This window comes from Saccostrea cucullata, unplaced genomic scaffold (genome assembly GCF_032062105.1).
Source record: "Saccostrea cucullata isolate Sc308-1 unplaced genomic scaffold, CSIRO_AGI_Scuc_v1 ctg3156, whole genome shotgun sequence".
In the NCBI taxonomy this organism is placed as follows: domain Eukaryota; kingdom Metazoa; phylum Mollusca; class Bivalvia; order Ostreida; family Ostreidae; genus Saccostrea; species Saccostrea cuccullata.
Window position 1 is genome coordinate 39,102 of NW_026921961.1, and position 20,265 is coordinate 59,366.

Sequence of the window (20,265 nt, forward strand, 5' to 3'; positions counted from 1 at the left end):
TAAGATGACAGACAGCTAAATCCTGCCCCCCCCCCCCCCCCCAAAAAAAAAAAAGAAGAGATGAACAATATTAAAGTGAAATCAATCATTGAGAAAAACCTCATGAAAATTAGATCTGAGTTTAGGAAAGTGGATTGTAACAATGCCGGTTAGTGCATCAAGTGTATTTAGAAATATTAAATTTGAGTTGTTTGACTGCATATAACATTTCAGCATTTAAAGCCAGTTGACTTTCAGAGTCGGTTCAAGTTTGCAATATTGACTAAAAAGAAGAGCGAAAGAAGTGGACACCAGTTAACACATGCCGGTATTTCTGAAACAACACATTTACTTATATGCAACTTTAAATGAAAAAAGATATTTATTTTGAGTGTGCCAGATATAAAACAAGAAAAGTCTCAAGTATCCAGAGAAACTTACAAAACAGTGGTCAGAAATTTCAAAGCATTAGTCTCATAAGTTATTTAGGATGTAATGTTGGAAAACACTTTGAAAATAACATTTTAGGATTTGTTGCCATAGTAACAGAAGTGGAGAATGTTGGGTACTTCTGAACCCGAAAAATAATTTTGAATATATGCTGATTAAATTGATATATAAAATGTATTTGTAGCTTTAGTTGTCATTTATCTATCAGTCTTTAGATGTGTGACATGTATTGTGAAACACCCTGTATGTTCCTTGAATATTAGCCTTGCAATTACGAGATGCATATCACTGATTCTTTTTTTACTGCTTACATTAGCTTCCTTTAAATAAAAATCGCATGAATCCCATAAGTTCAAGAGTTTTGACTTTATGTATGGCCAACGAAATCTCTATCTCACAAAGATTCTAAAATTAAATATCACAGGATAAACAAAAAAAAAATAATAAAATAATGGAGTGTAAAATTCATTGCCTGAAAAATACGTCTGGGTCAAAATAAAATTTTTGTCATTCTCCACTACATTTCTCAGCCTACACTTTTGATTCCAGAGCCCCTTTATAATTATATGACTTCTTACTGTTTAGACTGAAATAAAAATGCACAGCTGTCACCTGCCTGGATGTGAATGTTATTTACACTGCCGTAGCTACTTGGTCGCAATAAAATTAATAATTGTACGACAGTATACATCTATACCACATCAGTCCAAAAAGTAATATCCATATTGCACATGACATGCTCTATAAACAAATATAAATGCAAACTATCTAAATAAAATGTGAACACTAGAGCAACATAAGGAATAGCACACGTCGGCCATGATTTCAAGGTGTGTTAACAGGTGTTACGAAGGCAAAGTGTACTAATTATATCATAATTTAAATTACATTGCTGATACAAAAGTAAGAAAGATCGTCTGTGGTCATTTACAAGTCGTGTTCAGATTGAACAAAATAGCATGCGGATATTAGAGCAGAGCTTCCGCAATGTATTTTCCAACATATGAAGGGTGTAAACTATGTTGTGCATGGGATGTAGGCTTCCGAAGGTCTTGCTTATATTTCTTCAGTATTACAAGGTATAGACATTTAAAGGTTTCTACTGGTATACGATATCGATTGTTAGTTTAGTTTCTTTTAATATCCACAAGAAAAGTTCTGCATCTTGTTAGACACTTTTTGAAATTCTGTAGATGTTTGTTTTTTGGGGTGCATCGTATTTCGTGAGTATATACTGTAGCATTTTCTTATTCATTGAGGATGTAATTCAGAAACATCCCTAAAATAAGCACCACCCTGTTATTTGATAGATTTTTTTATGATTTGAATAAACCAGCATAATTCGAATATAAAATGAATGCAATATTCTTTTTAAGTCGCTGTCCCTGGGATGTCACTAGGGAGCATAAAACAGAATTCTACAATAATGTTTTTCCCTAGCTGCATTGATATCCTTGTAAGAATGCAGAATTGTATAAATCATATTGTATACATTTATTTGAGAAATGGAGGATTTGATTGAATATGTAATTTTCTTGTAATTGAATGGTCTTTCTTTGATAATGATAAAGCTATTTATTGATTACTAAAGCATTTATACTGAATATTTATATATTAATTGTTGTTTCAAAAAAGACTTTTTTATTTGGTACATCTGTAGAGTATTTTAATTATTTTCCTACATTGAACATCTGCAATATTAAACATATGAACCCTTAGCAAGGACTTGGTTATTTTTTTATCAATCTTGAACACCCCATCCGTGCAACACATCCGTCAATAAAGATACCATCTTTTCCAACCTAAACGAATGGCCTTGTATTAGTCATCGTATAACAAAAGTCTGTTTTATTTTTCAAATAAAAGATTACACAAGAGAGTTTTTTGACAGAAAACGGAGCCGTGATTGTATAAATCACCATAATTGTCCTAATCACACAGTAGTTTTAACAGATGCTACGTAGTGGATGGATTCTTTTTAGATTAATCATTTCCATCGAACATATATTACATTATATATTTTGCAAAGCTTTTGAGGGAGAGTAAAAACGATGATTTCAAAAATATAAACAACCACTGAGAAAAAGATTTGAAAAAGCATACTAAATATTTTCCATCACGCATGATTATGTTATACAAACAAAGATAACCATTTTTCATTGATTTCTATGGTAAAAAATACGAGTTTTACCAAAATTTTAGAATTGTCTCTTGTTGCTGTCCCAAATAAGCAATGTTTTATGAAAATCTTTTAAAAATTTATATATATATATATAAATCTGAAAAATAATTCGAATATCTTAATTATTTTGAAAATTGACTTGGATGTAGGCAGAAGAACAATGCTATCGTTTGCAGTTCTAAATTACAATTACTGACTTGGTTTCAGGGTTATGTTTGCTGAAAGAACTAAAATGGAGCCGTCAGGCTGAAGACAAACAGTTTGATTTGAGGGGGCGATAATAAACATTTTGAAGCTTAGACTAAAACGGATCTATGCGATTAAACGCCTATTTTTACATATACGTATTCAATGGCTTGTACAATAATTTTTTTTTAAAAAGTTACATTCAATTTATACAAATGTACATGGTGAACAATGTATAAGATTTGAGCTTATACGGACCACAGTGTAAAAAAAGCCGTCCATGTCCAACATCTCACTGACTAGTGTGCAATCAAACATGGATTCTGGACTGCTCTTCCGCTGAAAATTGTAAGACTTCTTAATGTATATAGCAGATTTGCTTATTCTCTGAAAACATACGCTGAAAATTTGTCCTACATCATTTAAAAAAACTTTCTATCTAATTAAAAAAAAAAGATTCGTCTGGTTATGTATATATTGTAGTCAGATTTTAAATGCACTAATGTTGATGAGTACTTTTGATGCTAATTCAATGAAATATATACACATGTAGTAAAATACGTCTTTCCTGCTGGTATATGCATGTCATTACCATGCTCATAATACTAAAATTAAGCAGAGGAATTTCTTATTACTCAATACAATTAGTGAATTTAGAATCTGAGTAAATTTAGAATCGATCTATTTGTGTTAATGCCCAATTTCTTGCAAAAACTTTTACAAATTTCCACACACACGAAATATATTCTCATCACGACGTGCAACGTCGTGGGAAAAAAATTGACAAAGAACTCACTCAAAATAAAGCATGCAATCCATATATTCGATTTTATTCTTTGATGATAGTTTTCATGTAAACATTGCCATAGTTTGCAAGGCCAACTACATGGGGCTGATGTATGATTTGTATCTCTCAATAAACTCAAACAAGACAAAAAATAGAACATATAAGTAAGTACACCAATTAAAAAGGAACAAAACAAAAACAACTGAGAGTTTGCAAATTTTATTGAGGTAATGATATATAAGAGACAAATAAAATGATATGTATTTAGAAAATGTTTATAAATATCTTTGAACAATTATTAGAGGATTTGTAAAATGTAAAGTCACCAAAACTGAAAATGAACAATGAATAAAATACCAGCAATATCAATAATTTACACTAATAATAGTTTGAGTGTGTTTAGGTATTAATCTAAAATGATTGGAAAAAAATCTGGTCATTTTACAAATGGAAGTAATTATAGTTACACAAAATTTTTGTCTGATCAGCTGCTTTAAAATTTCCTTTCTCTATAAAAAAGCTATCTAGCAGTCTAAAATCAATTTTAGAAAATATTAAGTACTTAAAATAATTGAATTTAAAAGCATAAACATGTAACAATCATATTGTATTGTAAAATTTAAAATGAAACGTTTTTCTTGTAAAAAAAAATATCCAACCAATGATATATTTGCATGATTATAATACAATGCAGATGAAACTCATTAATAAATTGATGATGGTGCACAGATAACAAAAAAAAACTACAAACAATTCAATGACGTACACACATTCTTTTTAAATATATATCGACAAATGTCAAATCCATCTTTAATAATTATACCACTAGTACCTTAAAATTATAGAGTCTGTAATTTACAAAAGCAGAATGTGCTTTATGTATAACATATAATTATGATGAACCGTAATAAATCACATTATGAATGAATCTCATACCACGAAAGTGACTGCATATCATACAATGTGACACACGCATCAATTCATCGGCATAATCCGCATATGATATATTAATTTTGTGTTGCATATTTCATTTTAACTTACCAGTTATTCACTAAGAAAATATTATTATTCAATTATGTTTCTTTAAAAAGAATACCGCCTCACATGTTCTTTTAACTCATCCAAAGTATCCACGTGTGATAACCCCAATCGCCGTGTCCCTTCTAAAACAGAAAAACCCTCTCCGTTCAACATTAGATAAGGATTCTTTATCTTCTCCCTTTTACTCAATGGCCATTTGAACAACTCAGAAAAAGTTAAAACCTCGCATTTAAATAGAGTATCTTTTGACACATCTTTTTCGTGTAACACAGTATAATACTTTTTGTATCTTATCAAAAAGTTGACTTCCGCCCCAGCGTTCAAAATGATCTTTACCCTCTCTACTCTATCGACGCTTCGAAAATCATCAATGAGTGTAAACAGCAGGGGCAATGATAAAGCTTCAGACTTATTTTTATACCGATACATCAACTTATCTTTATTTAGCCCTACTAACTGATTGGGATCTAGACCACAATCTAACAGATGTTTTAAAACATTACAATCACCTACAAGAAACTCATGAATATCTCCAAAATATTTGATATGCCACACTTTTTTCTTTGTCCTTATCACATCATGCTTTGTATCAGCCATCACATCAGATTGCCTCAAATTAACAAGACAGTTGAACTGAATGTAACTTCAATGTTTTCAATTCAATTTCCCTCTCGGCTTTCAACAAATGTCTCACAACATCAGTATTGTTTTTTAGAAATGCAATATACATGTATAATGCTGATAACCCCTCTTCATTACAGATAGTTGGATCTGCACCATACGTTTTGAGAATCAGCATAATAGGTATGAAAGTTTTGATGTCATTTCGTATTGCCATATAAAGAGGAGTTCGTCCTGCTTCATATTGTGCATTTACATAAGCTCCATTTTCCAGCAGCTTCTGTTTTCACGTGTCCGCCCTCACATGCTGCTATCAGTGGTATTTTATCTTTATTTTGTGGATTTACATTAGCTCCCTTTTCAATAAGCATCTTCACTAAACTCAAATGTCCAATCTTACATGCTGCTGTAAGTGGTGCACCATGTTCCCTTTGATCATTGACATTAGCTCCTGCCTCCAGCAGTTCTTTTACTACACTCAAATGTCAATAGCTACATGCTGTTATCAATGGTGTATGATAATCATTTAAGCATTTTTTATTAACATCAGTCCCTACCTCTATCAGCTTCTTTACAACATTGAAATGTCCTTCATAACATGCTTCTTGCAATGGATGAAGTCGATTGACATCTGCACCTGCTTCTAACAACTCCTTCACTACACTGATATGCCCATGGCTACATGCCTTTTCTAGTGGAAAATCTAAATAATCTCGTCAAAAAACGCCCCTTGCCGCGTTCACCAACTCCTTCACAATATATATGTTCCCTCGAGAAGATGCTACATAAAGTAATCTTCCAAACGTGTCATAATTATTTCCATGGAAATTAGCCCCAGCCTCTAGCAGCAATTTCACAACACCCAAATGATCACCTTTACATGCTGCCAGTAAAGGAGTGTGTTTGATTTTAGTCACTTGATCTTTATCAGCGGCTGCATTTAATAGCGCCTTTACTACAATTTCATGTCCACCCTTACATGCAGCTGTCAGCGGAGAATAACCATAAGATTCTTGATTGAGGTCAGCATCAGCTCGTAAATCTAGTAACATCGTCACAATGTCAAAATGTCCATACCTACATGCTTCTACTAGTAAGGTAATATAATTATTCAGTTCTTGGTCCTTTGTTTCCATCAGCTTCTTCACTATATTTACATTTCAACCCTCACATGCTGCTTTTAAAGGCCAATTATCAAAACTTTGTATTTTGGCATCTGCCCCTGCCTCTAGCAGTGCAGTCACGACTTTCATATATCCACCCCGACTTGCTGCATCTAGTGGTGTTTTATATAAAACACGCTTTGTTGACATCAGCTCCAGCCTTTAATAACATATTAACTACTCCTATGTGTCCATTCTCACATGCTGCTAATAGTGGTGATTTATCTTCACCGATTAGATTGACATCAGCGCAAACCTCGAGTAGTTTCTTTACTACATGTGTTTGACCACCCATACATGCTGCAGATAGTGGTGAAATACCAATATTTTCAACTTTCAAATTAACATATGCACCAGCACCAAGCAGCTCTTCCACAACAATCAGGTGTCCGTTCCTGCACGCTTCTATAAGGGGTTCGAGATAAAACAGAAAATTTGTTAGATTTACTTCCAGTAACTTCCTTACAACACCTATATGTCCAGACCTACATGCTGCTGTTAATGCGCTATCATTAAGACTTTGGTTGACATCAGTCCCAGCTCTTAGCAACTCATCAACGACATCCAAATGACCACCCATGCTTGCCACAGTTGGTGGCGTCTGAAAGTTCCCCATCAGATTGACATCCGACCCCGCTTCTATCAGCCCCTTAACTATATTCAAATGCCCTAACTTGCATGCTGCTGTCAGTGGTGTGTCCTCCCTTCCGTAGCCGCTACACATTTCTCCTGGTTCAGAATTTATTAAATCTTTATCGATGCATTTCAATAATAATCTAACAGTTTCTAAATTCCCACTGTAACAGCCCAGTAATAATAAGCGGTATTGCTCAGGGGTATACCGACTGACAATTCCATAGGTTAAACCAGACCCAAAAAACTCTGACTGTGTTTCTTTGTGCAGTTCAGTTTGTTCTAAAATATATTGAGTAGTCTGATTGTGCCCGTAGTAAATCACCCAACTAATAACCTTAAACTGTATTCTATTTTTGGATACTCAATTTCATTCACCAACACTCTTTGTCTGTGATCTTCGTTCATGGTCTCGCCCAGTATCCACAGCGGGCCAGTCGCATTTTTGTCTGTGTTTAAAAAACCTCCTTTGTGCACCGTTTCTTGTCTTCCATATTCCGCTCCCCCCTCTTCCTACCTATACGTATTCCTCTTCCCACTACCTTTGGCACGTCATTATGTACTGACAGAAATAAAGACTTCAGTTTTGTGTAAGGCATTTTCTTTAACAAGTCAATAAACGATTGACATACTTTAGTTTGTTTTAAATCGTTATTCATATAAACATCATTAAGTTCCATGTCTTATATATATCTGATCAAACGCTCTGCAAACATAGAATATAGATCCTCTCCTGTTGGTATTCGTAGATCCAATGACTCCATTCTGTAATTAATTTCATCATTGATTTCCAGATTTTCTTTACATAGTTAGCAATGTATCCACTACTCATGAATTGTAAAATAACGCCTGGGAACTGACAACCTAAGTGAAATGCAATAATTTCAAACATGGAATCATGAATTAATGTATACTCGGTGCCATGGCGTGTTGTGTATGTCCCCTCCATCTCTGACAAAGCATTGATAAATTCAAAATTATCAGTATGACTGCTGACGTTGCATTTTCGAAGAACACAGAGTTTCATTTCATTAAACAGATTCATACCTGTTCTGATTCCCGTTCCGTTTAAGATATAATGTTATAAACTTATTGAATAGAGGTCATGTTCTGTCACAGAACATCAGAAATGCGACAAAGCTCTAGATTTAATTTTGGAAAAAAAACTCCGGTCTGTTTCATGATATAGTAAAAAAAATACACTTAAAGAGATTAAAATGCTTAATTTTTTCCAAATATAGTGTAAACATCAAATACTGTAGATCACTAAATTTTTGCGACACCTTATTTTCGCGAGATTCTCATTGACTCTTGATTAGCGAGACAAAATTTTCACGAATGGTGGTTATTTCTCTATGTAATCTTAAGGAATGATATTATACGCGAGAATTAAATGTTCGCGAACACACCGTCTTGCGTAATTACGCGAAAATAAAGTTCTCGCGAATAAAAAGTGATTTACAGTATTTACACAGTCTCACAAATGCTATTAATAATGACGCTTTCATGATTTTGTATCTTTTGTAGTTTGTATTTTTCTTTCTGAATACACATGTTAAAATTTTTTAAAAAATCAAAAATCACTGACATTTTAAAATATCATATTACTTTTTATAAAAGAACACTCCATGGCTAGGACATGACGTCTCAACCGCTGAACTATGATGTCACTCGCAAAGCACTGTGTTAGGAAAACGCAGTAAATTTAAAAAAAAGGTAATGAAAAGCATGTTCTACACATGGACATGGAATTCGTATTATGTACAAGACTCATGATTTTTTTTTAAATCTGCCCCACTTGTGACATTAATTCCATAGTAAAGAATAAACATTGAATATCCTCTTTTTCTACAAAACATAAATATAAATCAATATAATAAGGATTGTTGTTTTTGCAGAAAAACTCCAAAAGCCCTTTACGCCAGAAAGTAGTAAATTTTTGTTTTCTTGTAACTTTAATTCCCAAACTTAAAAGAAGTTAGAGCATTTCGTTTTTAAAGTGAGTGACCTTTTATAAAGATTTTCAATGTTTTTCATACACATTATAGAGGTAAAAATTATACAATCCAAATTTGCACGATAGCTCCATCTATAAGATTCATTTAACATAAAATTGAAGGTGAACAACTTTCTAGTACAGATCTAGATATCACTTTGACAAAGCAATACTGTGTATAAAAAACAAATTCAATTAATTTTACCCTTTGTCAAAAATTTAAAAAGACATTCATTAATTGTGCTCTGAATTGTTAACTATAACATTAGACGTAAATATAGTAAATAATGAGGACCTTAGATAACTTATTTTAAAAGGTTCTAAATGTGGAGAACCCCGATTCTTCGACTGGCAATTGAATTTCATAAATATTATCTTTTGAATATTTTGCCAGGCGATTTGGCAGAAACGAAAAAAAGAATACGTTGACACTTTTCCAGAATGGATTAAATAACCCAGATCCATGTTAAAATCATGTCTTTAAAGATTCTTTGGCAACATAAAGACCATTTATCCTTTTGTATTCAATAATCCAGAGGTGAAAAAAGAACCAGACAAATCACATGATCAGTACGTGCTGATCTCCGCTGAAGAAAGCATGTAACAACGTTGTCTTCGTTTGTAAGGGTCAATACATAAATAGTATTTTAGAAGAACTTGGATTTAATTCTGCAAGTGGTAATCCAACTTAAAGTGAAAATTCTTCAAAATCATGTCTGTTTTGAATATTTTTAATATCCAAAAGTACCAAAATGAATTTGAACAACCATATAAATTGGATTCCAAAACTTCATAAGAATCGGGTTCCAGTACATGTTCAAGTTCCTAAATGTTCAACCAAGCCTCCTTCGTTACTCCTCAATACGATATTAACAATAGTTAAGGATAAATTAAAAAATATATTCAAGAAGTGGTGTAAATAAGATGTGCATACTTAAAAACTCCACCAAAATCAACAGTTTTAAAACCTACGAATTTTCAACTTTATTCACAACCATTCCCAACGATAAGTCTAAGTCCATGCTTTTGATATCTTTGAAAGCTGCTTTTTAAAACAAAATGGAAATCGTTAATTTACCTACCCTGCCATTGGTCAATTGCAAAATTATATTATTAGAAAAAAATTCTGATTGTACACTCAAGTACTTTGAAGTTGACTTCAAAAAGATGCTAGAGTTTTTGATTGACAATATCTTTGTGGTTTTTGGAGACTAGGTCATCAAAAAATCTATTGAAATTTCTATGGGTACCAATTATGCCGCGTTACTAGCAGATCTATTTTTGTATTCATATGAAGCAGAATTTGTGCAAAAGGAAAATAAAGGAAGAAAATATTTGCTGTGGCTTTCAACTTGACATTGAGATATATATCGATGACGTATTATCAATTAACAATAGTGATTTTCACTCTTATGTCAATACGATATATCCTGATGAGCCTGAGATAAAAGATACCTCATAGTCTGATACATCTGTTTCATATTTGGATACTTTAATTCAAAAAGACTTTAATGGTAACCTAACTGCCAAGCTCTATGATAAACGTGATGACCTTCACTTTTCTATCGTCAACTTATCATAAGATAACTATGACTTAACTTTTTCAATACCCAATCGCAGTTTACGAAGTATTATGTTAACTGATGATGTCAGTTGTTGATTTCAATTGCAATAAAAACAAATATTGTGATTGGCTAAAGATGACGTCACAGCAAACAGGCGTAAATATTCAAGATAACGACACTTTATGTGATCAAGCAACCATGGGCAGGAGAGAGCCGTGGTTTGAGACGTTAGACTGTGTCAGATTATTCACTTTGATTGATTTTATAGCTTGACCATTTTGGAATACGGTGAACGGTAAATATTTGGTAATTGGAACTCAATGCAAGTGATATTGACCTCAGACACAGAAGAAGGATATGGAGATAACGAACAGTACTCAGTCTCCAAGTCTATAAAAATAAGAGCAGAGCAAATACGGACCCCAGAAACAACAGAGGTGGGATCAGGTGCCATGGAGGAGTGAGCATCCCCTGCCGACCGGTCACATCCGCCGTGTGCTCATTGTCATGATCAGGAAATAACGGAAAAATCCGTCGTCAATTCAGTGTATAAACAATGGACTAACAATTGGTATGAAAAACGTCAGTCACCATTTGACTCAATGACAAATTTAATTTGCTGACAAGGCCATTGTATCGACCATAGAACTTACGAAATGATGACTTTAAACGAGACTGCTGATATTCTTGATTCATCAACTTGCTTGTCAATAATTTACCTCGTTTCAGAAATTGTTCATACGTAGAGCATGCTCTTGCGTATCGAATTAACTGAGATATATATTCTCCGTATGCAGGTGATGAAGGTACTTAGTATGTTGCTGCATAAGTAAGGGAAGTTGACAATAGAAAAGTTAAAGTCATCACGTTTATCATATAGTTTGGTTGTTAGATTACCATTAGCGTCTTTTTCAAGTGTGAGACTCTGTGTCAATATACGTAAATGTCGAGTTGAAGGCCAGAGCAAGTGTTTTCTTCTTTTCACGCATAAGATTTTGCATAAATTCTGCTTCATATGAATATGAAAATAAGTCTGCTAATAACGGAGCGCAATTTGTATCCATAGGAATTCCAATAGACTGTTGGAATACCTGGTCTCCAAAAACCACATAGATATAAAATAGATATAAAACAGATAGAAAATAAAAGCAACCGAGGAGCATTTGACTCAGTGATAAATTGTATATGCTGCCAAGGTCACTGTATCGACCATAAAACCTACAAAATAACTGAAATTCTTGTTTCATCATCTTGTCCGACAATAATTTACCTCCTTTTAGAAATTATTTATATGTAGAGCATGCTCTTGTATGGAACGCCGTCACTGCCTTATAGCAGAACACAATAATTGCATTGCGTCAACCTTCCATTACATTATGTTAATACTTTATGACATTTACTCACACTACTATTGCATAATGTCAACCTTCCATTACATTATGTAAACTCATATGACATTAAACCACAATACTATTGCATTGTGTAAACCTTCCATCACGTTATGTCAACTCTTTATGATATTAACCCACAATACTATTGTATTATGTCAACCTTCCATATTTTGTCAACTCTTTATGACATTAACCCACACTACTATTGCTTTATGTCAACCTTCCATTACATTATGTTATGTCATTTACATAATGTCCCGCCCTACAAGCTTTAGTGACCAAAATATTCATAAAATTGATAAATTTATTGGTTTTACTTTGTAGGAGAATTGCATTAGTTTTACATTAAGTTTAGTTGAATTAAGTTGAAACTTTTTTTCTATAAAACTGTTAAGCCTAAGAGCGTCTCTGCTTTCCTCCTTGGTCTCCAATCATATACCGTCCCCCTTCCTGTTTCAAGATTCCCATATCCTCCACTGATATGTGCCCATGCATGTTTACTAAGGCATATTCAATTGATTTAGACGTGGGACTGGTAGATTTCTGTAATAGAATTCTGGCCTTAGAATGGTTGAAAAATTTTCTAATTCAAGTGACGTAGCTTCTTTTTTGAATGGAGAGGTCAGCCAGAAAAAAATATTAATTTGCCCGAAAAAACTTGACAAGCCCCAAAAAATTGTCCAAGCCCGAAAATACTATTTCGGGGAGGGGGTCCAACTTTGATCAGTCCTTAAAATAAATTTCAGATATACTACATTGCCCTCAGTGGATTATACTTCAACAAAAAGTTGGGGTAGGGACTGCGCTTTCAATGAACATTAGATTTTCAATAGTAAAATTATGTCTGGGAAAGAGGGTGGGGAGGGGCTGATATTTTGTGCCTGTAGTTCTTCCTTATCAATCAGGACCCCCCCCCCCCTCTTAACAGTCATTAAAACACGGTCGTCAACATTCATTGTATACCAGATATACAGCTTTGAGATAATGTAAGTGTATTTTTACATCAGGTAATGCACTTTTGGAATCATCATAATAAAGAGTTAACACAATATAAAGATATTTTTAAATCACATTAGAAAGAGTTGACATAACGTTAATATACCGGTATATATCCACATCACGGTATGGAGTTTTGACATAATGTAAAAAAGTGTTAATATAATATAAAGATATGTTCACATTATACCATCGTCTTCCACCTTCCTCAAATAATTTATTTTCTCCACGAATGAGTCTACTCTGCTCTGTTTTTTGCAAATATCAAAACAAAATGTTTGTTGTAAATGAGCATTTATTGTAATGCCAAACAAATTTAACTTGTCGACAAGTAATAGCTTTTCAAAAAAGCTTGCCTGACTAATGCAATCAATATCTATAGAACCTATAATCATGATAAGTTATATATATAAACGTTTACATTGGGGGAGGGGTAATTATTTCATTAGAGTTAATTATGAATACGTCGAACAAAACATCATGCATTAATTTTAAGTTGTTCGCTACTTATGAAAGCAATGGAGAGCCTCGTTTTTGAAAGTGTGTGTGGGGGGGGGGGCAGCTAGATAATTTTTTTTTCACTCATCTGCAAAAAAAGAAGGAATATGCCCTAATTTGAAAATCCTATTTTGGGGGGTGGGGGGATAGGTGGGTAGTGACCAACTTTTATTCAGTGTCAAGTTCTTTCTGTGCCAATTTTTTTTTTAGCATTAAATACTGCATTTCCCTTAAATAAATTTCCTGTTATATACAGGGGGATCCAACCTTTCAATTAATATTTCGTATAAATAGTAAAAGTAAGGTTGGGAAAAAAAGAGGAGACAGCCCCCCCCCACCCCTGTTGCTACGTGTCTGATGGAAAAGGAACAGTGAGATTTTATTTAAAAGGTATATTTTGTATGTGTTAAAAATTGGTTTTGATTTGTTTTTCGTTTGTTGTATAATGACGCCTGTGGAGTGTTACAAATACTTGGAACTCGGGACCAATGAGCAGTTTCATGTAATCATTTTCGTGCTAACACCTACTGCGACTCGGGACTTGGTTTTAAACGGTCTCATCCTAAGGACCGATCTCCACGTCCTGCAGTGGATTCAAACACGCGACGTAAAGCTCAGCTCCTCATTCCGCAACTCTATAAATGGTTTTAGAAGATGTAGTAATTAAATAAGGGAAATGAACTAATGAATTAATGTATGCTGGAAAGCCGTGCCTATGTAAAGGTTATATATTAATTTTAAAATTAAAATTTAGAATTAGATTCAACTGCATAGACTACCAGGAAGACAGCTGAGAATATGATAACTACAAGAAATAAATGAATCGTTATGATTAACATGCAGAATATGTTTAAGTACTAGATTGTTGGGTATGCCAGAACATCAAAGATTGTTGGAAACAGCCCGTTATGCATAAATGACCCAACGAACTTGACGGTGATCCCTTATATTCCTTAATCCTGGAATGGGAGGGGCCTTTTCCTAGGTCTATTTTCTGTGTTTCATTGGAGAAAGAATTTTATCTCTGAAAACTGGGGGGGGGGGGGGGCCGCGAGTCCGGGCGAGATATGATCAGAAATATTATGCATATTTGGCCAGTTTTCCTCTTAAGGTTTCGTCAAAGGTCAACATGTCTAAAAATTTAATTTTATAATAGCCCCAAAACTATGTGGGGTATAAAGTTAAAACTTTTACAGTTTATTAATATATCATTGATTAATAGACAGAAAGTATGACTTGATGAAAAATACTTGGAAAAAATATTAATTGAGAAAAATTCTTCTTAAAAATGCATATATTTTCAAAAAATACACCTAATTAATTCCGTGCTCTTAGTGAAAACCATTATTGCAGAAACAAAATATGTTTATCAATGAAGGGCAAGTTGGACTTGGAGAGCCTATGGAAAGTTGTTTTCCCTGTTTATTTTGTCCAAATGTTAAGACTTGAAAGTGAAAGTACATTACAAATGGCGTATTTTATAGGGGTCTTGTCTTTATACATGTCATGCTTTGAATAACAGCCTTTCAGAGACCATTCACATCCAACTTGCCGTTCAATGATAAACATATATTATTTCTGCAATGATGGTTTTCACAAAAAAGACAATTAAGCAGGTGGATTTTTCTTTAAAAAATGCAAATTTTCTGATACAATTTTTCTTAAATAATATCTTTTAAAAAAATATTTGTTAACAAACGATACTTTCTATCTATTAATCAATGATATATTCATAAACTGTAAAGGTTTTGACTTTATACCACACATAGTTTTGGAGCTATTGTAAAAATAATTTTTTAGTCGTGTTGACCTTTGACGAAACCTTAAGAACTCTTTTTCCGTTTCGTTTTATTTACTTTAAATTATGATGTAACTTCTAACTTTTTTCACAATATCATCGATATGTTTTTTTCCCAAAGTTCGAAATTCCGATAAAAAGAACAGACTTGAAGTTTTATTTCCATTCAGTGCAGTAGAATCATCAAGGAAAAGGGCGCGAAGATATATACACGTGACGTTTGGCGCAAAATGATTGTGACACCCCTTACCTAGAAGAAAAATGGACTCATCCAATAGTACAGAAACGCAGAAAAAAGGTCAAACGGACATGTCCGTATATGAAATCGCATGAAATAATCAGCTGCATGCAAAAAAACTAAAGGAAATAAACACATCAATACGAGGGCCGTTCAAAAATTACGCGGACTGTGCTATTATTTACTTTTATGGACGTCATATAGTTACGAAATTTCACAGAAATATGTATCTCAAAGATTTCAATAAATTTTGGGCTAAATTTTTGTATTTTAGAAAAATTCTACTAAATTTGCGGTATGTTGATATCGCTGATAGAGAGGTACGGAGCACGACAAAAAATTTGAAGCAAAAGCATGCGGAGTCCAAAATTTAATTCATTAATTTCCTATAATTCGCGATATTTTTCGAAAATTTTTTCAAATTTATCTTTAAATTGTTCTATTATTATGTATTTAGATTTCTGACATGATATTTGAAGTATTTACAGAAATATAGTCAGTTTTCTCTGATGCGATTCCCGTGGAAAAGACTGTGAAAATGACGTCTCCTGAATTGACGGCGCACCACACTTTTGTTAAATTATGTGTAATGCTCGAGATATCGCCAAAATAGATCCAAAATATGCATAATAAAACATGTAGTCAACTGGTGTATTCGTGACATTCGTCCACAAATAGCTTATTGAAATTTTAGACCGGTAGACCTCTGTAAAAAGGCTATACAGGAGGACGGGAAGAAGATTATCGACGAAAACTTTATCCGGACTGTAAAGAACGTGATTGAGAGTGACCAATGCCACGCTTTATCTCATAAATACCTGCAGTTTTTGGTTTTAAAACAAATAAAAAGAATATTCTTTACTTGTTTAATAAATTTTAAGCTTGACAAGAAATGGAGTTTGGATGTTGAGTAGATAAGGTAACTCAAACTATACGGGTACTCCTGGGAAAATGTTGAGAAAATGAAAGCTCAATCACAATTTTTTATAATGCCTGTGACGTCGAAGATTTTCCTGATCCGTTACTTAATGATATGTCCTGAAAAATCACTCAGAATTGATACCAATTTACACCATTTTGATATGAAATTTGGAATACCATATAAGTAAAGATTCTTTTATATTATGTTTGACATTTTGCCCGATTATGTCGTTAAACATTTTTTCTGTAGAACAAGTCCGCGTAATTTTTGAACGGCCCTCGTATATTGTATCAGTAAGACGGTTATTTTTTCTGCTAAATGTTTTGTTGAAACGGAGGTAACAAATTCCAGTGATAATCAGCATGCACAAAATTTTGCTGGCTAACTGTGACCTCTTCCCTTCGCACCTAGGAAATATCAATCCTTATACAGCCTGACGCCGTGACGTCAGGCAATAACTAACAAGTTATGGACAAGTGCCCCATTCTAGAAATACATGAATTTTGGTTATAACATAAAATTACTAAATATAATCTAAAACTAGTATGACAGGTAAAGCATATCAAAGATAAAATGAAAGTATTTGACTTTGAATTGCAATTTACAATCTAAGTTTACAATCTAAGTAAAGTGGTTATTTATTAACTTTGTTTTGACATTAAATCAAATCCTTATTCTGAAATGTACATTACCAGGAGTGCTAAATTAAAGTTCTACAAGAGATGTGTATAACAATTTTTTTTAAATATCCATATCATCAACATATAGGGGGTACCCACATATAGGAGCATAATTAGCTTGTATTAAGTTGTAATATACACCCTGGGACAGAGAAACACATATATGTACTTTTTTTTTTACCAACATAACAGGCACACAATTTGCCATATCTAAATGTCAGGGCACAAATATAAATGTGAAGAAATTATGCTTATTTGAGTGCCATAATAAACCAGTACTCGTAGTTTGATAAAACACCCCAACCATATAGGGGCACAATAACAAAACAATAATTATTGCACAAGAATCTTCCATAACAATAACGCGCAAATACTTAAGGGCACAATAATAAAGCAATTATGCTAGCTAGAAAATAAACCCCAACCATATAGGGGCACCAAAATAAACCAGTAATCAGGCTAGGAGACAAACTCCAACCATGCAAGGAGACTTTTAACCATTAATTCGTATGCAGACATTGCAATTAATAAAATAAAAAATACTGCATCATTTATAATTCTGCAGACCATAAAAACGACAATGAAGAATAATCTCAACTATGTTGGGTGTCAAGATCCTTCTAAAACTAAAAATCATATAGAAGTGAAATCCTGAAAAAAAAAATAATCTGTGACCATATCAAAGTACAGGAACCTGCTAAACTTAAACTCTTGACTTAACAGGTGGTATCCTGTAAACATGAAAACCCAAACCATATATGGGTGCTTGATCTTGCTAAAATTAAACTCCAAAAATATAGGGAAACAAAACCTGCTTAAACTAAACTCCGACCATAAAGGAGTATAGGATCCTGCTAAAACCCAAACATATAGGAGTATAGGATCCTGTTAATATTAACCCCAACCATATAGGGCAGAAGATCCTGTTAGTATTAAAACCAAACCCCTTAGGGGGAAGGATTTTGTAAAATAAACCCCAGCCATATAACTGATATAGGGGTAAATGGTCTTGTTAATATTAATATTAAATCCCAACTATATGGGGGTACAGGATCCTTTTAATACTAAACCTCAACCATATAGAGGTAAATGATCTTGTTAATATTAAACCCCGACCATAAAGGGGTACAGAATCATGTAAATATTAAACTTCAACCTTAAAGGAGAACAGGATCCTACAAAAATTAACCCCGACTAAAAAGGGTATAGGATCCTGTTAATATTAAACTCCAACCATATAGGAGTACAGGGCCCTCTTAAAATTACAATCCGACCATAAAGGGGTACAGGGGCCTCTTAAAATAAAACTCCAACCATATAGGACTTCTAGGGCCCTCTTAAAATTAAACTCCGGCTATATAGGAGTACAGGGGCCTCTTAAAATTAAAATCCAACCATATAAGAAAACAGGGCCCTCTTAAAATTAAACTACAACCATATAGGAGTACACGATCCAGCAAAAGTTAAACCCCAACCATATAGGGGTGCAGGATCCTGATAATATAAACTCCAACCATATAAGAGTACAGAAATAGGATCCGTAAAATTCAACATTGATCATAGTCACAAACAGGATTACTGGACGTAGATAAAATTAAATCCAGACAACAGAATGTTGTGGGAATTAAATGGAGCTCCTTCATTAATATTTTCAAATGTAAGTAAATAACAAATTCAATAATTTGTTCCAACTATATAGGAGTACAGGGGCCTCTTAAAATTAAACTCCAACCAGATAGGAGTACAGGGCCCTCATAAAATTAAACTCCGACCAATTAGGAGTACAGGGGCCTCTTAAAAATAAACTCCGACCATAGGACTACAGGAGCCTCTTAAAATTAAACTCCAACCATATATGAGAACAGGGCCCTCTGATATAATCAGCTAATGTACTTGCAGTGTTTTGTAAACAGAGTTTAAAAATATTGGGTAGCAGACAACTTTATAAGCCCAATCAACGATGAAAGAAGATATAAATCAATTCAGATACTCACACGAGTCAAGAAATCAAAAATTATTTCCATCAGAAAGCGTGGTCTGGATAAACAAGATCGAGTTACAAATATAATATAGTATCAAGAATTCCAAGCGGCATTGAAAATTCCGGAAAAATTCTCTCATAACAATAGACTAACAGAGATGGTATAAATTACTTTATGTTGCACATAAATACAATTATGTCATATACTTTTTACATCACTAAAGCACTGACATGAAGGTAAGATGTGTTCACCTCACATCATGATGCTCTCGCCGTAAAATAAAGATAAATCCATATCACGTAATAATGCTTTGATATAATAAAAATATACACTCTCAAAAAGGAATGGATTTTTGACTTCATGTAATGATAAGTTTAATTATAAAACGCAATTTACTTGACGTAATGCAATTTTGAACTCACATATTAACGAAATGAAATGATGTAAAGAAATTCATTTCACGCAATAAAATTTAACACAATGTAAACAAATTATCACTTCACATAATGAATGTTTTACTTCAGCTTATGAAGTGCTGACATAATGAAAGGATGTATTTACTTCATGTAATGCAGCATTGGCATGATGTAAAGATATTTTTACATCATCTCATTAAAAATTGATGTATCGTAAAGACATGTTCACATCACGTTATGATAAATTGACATAATAAATGCATCGTTGGATGCTTAAAGGCAGTTATGGCGTTCCATACTCTTGCGTATCGCATCAACTTAGATTTATAAACTCCTTAAGCTGGTGATGAAGGTATATTGCTGCATAAGTTAGGGAAGTTGACGATAGAAAAGTTAAGGTCATCACGTTTATCATAGAGCTTGGTAGTTAGGTTACCATTAAAGTCTTTTTGAATTAAAGTATCCAAATATGAAACAGATGTATCAGACTATGAGGTATCTTTAATCTCAGGCTCATCAGGATATATCGTATTGACATAAGAGTGAAAATCACTATTGTTAATTGATAATACGTCATCGATATATATCTCAATGTCAAGTTGAAAAACACAGCAAATGTTTTCTTCCTTAATTTTCCTTTTGCACAAATTCTGCTTCATATGAATACAAAAATAGATCTGCTAATAACGGGGCATAATTGGTACCCATAGAATTTCAATAGATTTTTTAAAGACCTAGTCT